This window comes from Saccostrea echinata, unplaced genomic scaffold, assembly GCF_033153115.1.
Source record: "Saccostrea echinata isolate AGI-Se365-2 ecotype Australia unplaced genomic scaffold, CSIRO_AGI_Sech_v1 ptg000054l, whole genome shotgun sequence".
Taxonomy (NCBI): Eukaryota; Metazoa; Mollusca; class Bivalvia; order Ostreida; family Ostreidae; genus Saccostrea; species Saccostrea echinata.
In genome coordinates this window covers 67035937-67042500 of record NW_026889803.1, presented here as the reverse complement: position 1 = coordinate 67042500, position 6564 = coordinate 67035937, and the positions used below count along the sequence as shown (strand labels likewise).

Here is a 6564-nt window from a genome sequence, read left to right as displayed (position 1 = left end):
CGAAGGCTCAAGTGAGCTTTTCTGATCACATTTTGTCTGTAGTCCGTCTGTCCGTCTGTCCGTCCGTCTGTCTGTCTGTCTGTCTGTCTGTCCGTCCGTCCGTCTGTAAACTTTTCACATTTTCAACTTCTTCTCAAGAACCACTGGGCCATTTTCAACCAAACTTGCCACAAAGTATCCTTGGGTGAAGGGGATTCAAGTTTGTTCAAATGAAGGGCCACGCCCTCTTTCAAGGGGAGATAATGAAGAATTAGTGAAAAATTAGTAGCATCTTTTAAAAATCTTCTTCTCAGGAACCACAAAGCCAGGGAAGATGAAACTCATGTGGAAGCATCCTCAGGTAGTGTAGATTCAAGTTTGTTCAAATCATGACCCCCGGGGGTAGGGCGGGGCCACAGTGGAGGATCAAAGTTTTACATAGAAATATATAGGAAAAACCTTTAAAAATCTTCTTCTCAAGAACAGCAAAGCCATGATGAGTCATATTTATATGGCAGCATCCTCAGGTAGTGTAGATTCAAGTTTGTTCAAATCATGACCCCCGGGGGTAGGGCAGGGCCACAATGGAGGATCAAAGTTTTACATAGAAATATATAGGAAAAATCTTTAAAAATCTTCTTCTCAATAACAGCAAAGCCATGATGAGTCATATTTATTTGGAAGCATCCTCAGGTAGTGTAGATTCAAGTTTGTTCAAATCATGACCCCCGGGGGTAGGGCGGGGCCACAATGGAGGATCAAAGTTTTACATAGAAATATATAGGAAAAACCTTTAAAAATCTTCTTCTCAATAACAGCAAAGCCCTAATTGGTCATATTTATATTGCAGCATCCTCAGGTAGTGTAGATTCAAGTTTGTCCAAATGATGACCCCTGGGGGTAGGGCGGGGCCACAATGGAGGATCAAAGTTTTACATAGAAATATATAGGAAAAACCTTAAAAAATCTTCTTCTCAAAAACAGCAAAGCCCTAATTTTCATATTTATATGAAAGCATCCTCAGGTAGTGTAGATTCAAATTTGTCCAAATGATGACCCCTGGGGGTAGGGCGGGGCAACAATGGAGGATCAAAGTTTTACATAGAAATATATAGGAAAAACCTTTAAAAATCTTCTTCTCAATAACAGCAAAGCCCTAATTGGTCATATTTATATGGCAGCATCCTCAGGTAGTGTAGATTCAAGTTTGTCCAAATGATGACCCCTGGGGGTAGGGCGGGGCCACAATGGAGGATCAAAGTTTTACATAGAAATATATAGGAAAAATCTTTAAAAATCTTCTTCTCAATAACAGCAAAGCCCTGATTGATCATATTTATGTGGAAGTATCCTCAGGTAGTGTAGATTCAAGTTTGTTCAAATCATGACCCCCGGGGGTAGGGCGGGGCCACAATGGAGGATCAAAGTTTTACATAGAAATATATAGGAAAAACCTTTAAAAATCTTCTTCTCAATAACAGCAAAGCCATGATGAGTCATATTTATACGGAAGCATCCTCAGGTAGTGTAGATTCAAGTTTGTTCAAATCATGACCCCCGGGGGTAGGGCAGGGCCACAATGGAGGATCAAAGTTTTACATAGAAATATATAGGAAAAATCTTTAAAAATCTTCTTCTCAATAACAGCAAAGCCCTAATTGGTCATATTTATATTGCAGCATCCTCAGGTAGTGTAGATTCAAATTTGTCCAAATGATGACCCCTGGGGGTAGGGCGGGGCCACAATGGAGGATAAAAGTCTGAAATAGAAATATATAGGAAGATATGTTCTGATGATAATCAGGCAAAGCCATGATTAGTCATTTTGATATGGAAGCATCCTCAGGTAGTGTAGATTCAAGTTTGTTAAAATGATGACCCCAGGGGATAGGGATGGGCCATAATGGGGGATCGAAAATTTTACATAGGAACATATAGGAAAATATCTTCTTCTCAAGAACTGAAAATCATATTTAGTCATTTTGATATGGAAGCATCCTCAGGTAGTGTAAATTCAATTTTGTTCAAATGATGACCCCCGAGGGTAGGGTGGGGCCCAATAAGGGGATCAAAAGTTTTACATAGGAACATATAGAAAAAAATTTCTTCTCAAGAACAGAAAAGCTATGTTTAGTCATATTGATATGGAAGCATCCTCAGGTAGTGTAGATTCAAGTTTGTTCAAATGATGACCCCTGGGATAGGGAGGAGCCACAATGGGGGATCAAATTTTTACAGAGGAATATATGGGAATTTTTTTTTAAAATCTTCTCAAGTACAACAAAGCCATTTGTTAAAACAAATTATATATTGACATGGAAGCATCATCAGGTAGTTTAAAATTCAAGCCCCCCCCCCCCCCCCCCCCCCCCGGAATCTTTTCAATACTGAACTGATTTGTGCTTTTGCCTTGCCAATGTGCTCAGGTGAGCGATGTGGCCCATGGGCCTCTTGTTTCAATATTAGTTTTTAATTTTTGCCTCTATATTTGGGCTAGTAACTTTTGACTTGGGGCTAGTAACTTTATTGCTGCCACTAGCCCGTGGGCTAGTACTTGAATTTTTTAATTGCACACCCCTGTGACTGTAGGGGTGAGTGCAGTTGTGTATTTATTACGATATGAGGTGGTTATGTGTTCTGATTAAATGTTTGACCTGTGTGGTTATGACCAAAGTAGATTCGTTCTACTGAAATATAAACATGCAGGGCCAGGTATATATAAATAAGATATGCACATGTGAAGTGTTTACTGCTTACAAGATATATAGTAGATATATATATTGGCTTCAGGTGTTCGGTGTATGCATGTCACAGACACTAGGTCCAGAGTGATGAAAAGAATTATACCAAAGAATGATAGGTATTTAATCATAAATATTACAAATATATCGACCAATCATAGAGGGGCTGTCGCTAAGAATTTTAAGTTGAATGTATTTAATCATAAATATTACAAATATATCGACCAATCATAGAGGGGCTTTCACTAAGAATTTTAAGTTGAATGTATTTAATCATAAATATTACAAATATATCGACCAATCATAGAGGTGCTGTCACTAAAAATTTTAAGTTGAATGTATTTAATCATAGATATTACAAATATATCAAGCAATCATACAATCATAGAAGAGCTTTCACTTAGAATTTTAAGTTGAATGTATTTAATCATAGATATTACAAATATATCGACCAATCATACAATCATAGAAGGGCTTTCACTTAGAATTTTAAGTTGAATGTAATACTCACATTTCTCTTTATACATTTGCGACCTATCAAGCAATTTAAATTGTTATATAATTTTATATCTCTTTGAAGGAACCCAATTGGAGGATATAATTTGACACAAGTTGAAATGCAGAATTATTTTTCATGAAAAATCCAAAAGAGTTTGTTTAGCATATATTAAGGAAAAATTGGACCAGGTGACTCTAAATGTTAAGTAACATAAATCTTTGTAAGGAGGAACATTATGGAACAAACAGTATATTTATGGAACAGTAAAACTTCTCTAATCCAGACACCACTGGACTTTTATAGAATGTTTCTGGATTAGACAAAATTTCAGTGTAAACATTTTAAACAAATTTCAAAGATTAGGCCTCAAAATTTATATCGTAATAGGCAAGTTTTCAGGATTAATGTATATTAATTAAATGATGCTGAGTTTCCTGATTTTGTGCTCCACCTCAGAATCAATATAATTTATGCTTACCTTTAAGATATTTATGGACTCTGAGATAAAAAAAAATCAATAATGAGTTGTCTGGTTAAGACTACCTCAGTACCTGCGACTGGTCGTGATAATTGAAGCTTTGTAATCAGTGACACTCCAGCCTTTTTGTGATTCAGCAACAGTAACAAGAATATTATTCCTGTAAACAAAAAAAATGGCTGAATATTCAGAATTTAACACACAGGAAATATTTATTTACCACAGATTCAAGGAGTCAAAATAATATTCAACTTGAGAAAGATTGTTTTTGAAATAATATTTGTAATTTGGGAATATACCAGGCGAGCATGTACTAGTGAGTGCATATTTTTTTACTGTAATAATGAATACATGTATTCAGAGGATTTTTTTTGCCCAGCTAAGCCAAAGGCTCAAGTGAACTTTTCTGATCAAAATTTGCCCATTTGGCTTTCGTCAGTGTTGGCATCGTTTTTGTCTTTATTAACTTTTCAAATTTTTTAACTCTTCTCTAAAAGCACTGGGCTAATTTCAACTATAATTACCACAAAGCATTTGTGGGTGAAGGGGTTTCAGTTTGTTCAAATGTAGGGCCTCTTCCAAGGGGAGATAATTAAGATTAAGTGAACAATTTTTGGCATCTTTAAAAACCTTCTCAAGAACCTTGGGGTCCAAAAAGATGAAACTTGTATGAAAGCTTCATTACATAGAGTGGATTCAAGTTTGTTCAACCCCCCCCCCCCCCCCCCCCCCCCCTGAGTAGGATGGGGCCACAGAAGCTGATCAATGCTTTACATAGGAATATACTATAAAAAAATCTGCTGATAAAAAACAGCAGGGTCATTGTGACTCAAGTGAGCGTTGTGGCTCATGGCCCTCTTGTTCAATGCATTATATGTTAGATAATGCAATCTTACACCATTTATATTTAAAAGAAACAGATTCTAGTATGTTTTGTCATGATTGTTTGAGTAGGCATTTGGCAGAGCATTTGAAAATATGATTGAAAAACAAATGTTTTATAACTAAAAAAATGTCTTTTCATGTGTATCATAAGTAAAAGCATATTTTTTTAATTTTACCTATGAAGTATATGCTTTGAGGTCAAATGCTGCAATAGATACAAACCTGTTTGTCTTTAATTCTGCTGTTAAATATTCTCCATCTTCCTATGAACTAGCTGGCTGAGTTTTGTCATACTTCAGTTTCTGAGGTGATCACTTCAGCTTTGTTAAGACAAAAGGAAACCCTAGTACTGTAGAAATAATTGTCATTGCTGAACATTCCCTACAACCAACAGATTTGATGAAGAGCATCTTAGACATACAAGATGTATTAATTCAGCTTTCATTGGGATTCTTGTAATCTCAGAACTGTCTTAGAGGCCACATCGGTTTAGAAAATTTGTTTGTGGAATCAGCCAGCTTTGTATGTACATACCTACGTGTAAAATACATTTTAGAAACTTTTATCCATATCAACATATAACAAAAGTAATGATAATTTTGAGTTTTATGTGTTTTTTAAAAGAATTTGAAATGGACCAAAAAGTGAACAATTTTGGAAGTGCAAAGTAATCATCTCTGCAGTGTACATTGGATGGTCTAAAAAACAATTTTCAGATGTTCAATTGTTGCATGAATTGAGTGCTACAAGTACTATAAGTGCTACAAGATTCCGGAGGGGACATTGGATTTCTTCCTCATCTGTCTATCCAACTTTCCCTTCCTCTGTCTGTCCCATTTGGTTTTCTGCAGTTCTTTTCTAAACCCTTGCAGATATTGAGCCAATTTTTGACCCACGCTCTTGCAAACCAAGGGAACATTCAATCTCATTCCTATGTACATCCTCTGTCCTTCTGTCAGTCACAAAAAAACTTTAATCTTGGTCATAATGTTTGAATGAGTAAAGAGTGCTTTCATATTTCACATGTGCATCATCTGTAATAAGACCTTTCCAAATATACCATGGTGTTTGACTTGAAGTTTGACCTACTTTTCAAAAATACGAACATTGGTAGTAACTTTTGAATGAGACTGTGTTAGAGAAGATAAGACTGTCATATTTCACATGAGCATTACCTGTGACAAGACCTTTTCAAATGTACCTTAACTTTAGCCCTAAAGACCTTGACCTTTAAGTTTGACCTTTTTTAAGACAGATTTTTTTTTACTTTTTAGCTCACCTGAGCTGAAAATTTGAGTGAGCTTTCTGATCACCCGTCGTCCGTCCATCCATCTGTAAACTTTTCACATTTTCAACTTCTTCTCAAGAACCACCGTTCTAATTTTAACCAAAATTGGTACAAAGCACCCTTTGGTGAAGGGGAGTTTAAGTTCTTAAAATAAAGGGCCAAGCCCCCTTCCAAGGGGAGATAATCAGGAAAAGACAAAAATAGGGTGGGGCTTTAAAGAATTTTCTTCTGAAGAACCACTGGGCCAGAAAAGCTGAAACTTGCGTGGAAGCATCCCTGGGTAGTGTAGATTCTACATTGTTCAGATCATGCCTGTCGGGGGGCCGAAGACCTTTAAGGAGGGAGGAATGTGGTCAGACACTTTTGATCGCTGATGGCCAGATAGCTCAGTTGGTAGAGCACCTGACTGGAGATTCAGGGGCCCGGGTTTGAATCCCATTATGGTCCATTGCATTTTTCTCCTTTTCTGTTACATGTGCCTTAAGCTCGTATCAATACCACAGTCTAGATTAAAGTAGGGAAATCAACCTAGACATAAATGGTCATTTTCACAATTTTAGATTTTGTTCTCACTTGTGCAGTAATTTTTGTTTAAACATAAAATTCGAAGATTAAATTTACCATGAAGTATACAGTTAATACAGTGTATACATAAAGTAATGGTCAAACTAAAATTTACTACCGACAGGCGGCC

The 6564-nt window shown here is 36.4% G+C and overlaps 1 protein-coding gene across 1 annotated transcript in view; it reads left to right on the top strand.

The window, feature by feature from the left end:
- The window catches only part of LOC133172239 (period circadian protein homolog 1-like), a 49793-nt gene that overhangs the window by 10864 nt on the left and 32365 nt on the right, over positions 1-6564 (top strand). The gene's annotated exons all lie outside the window — the stretch shown is intronic.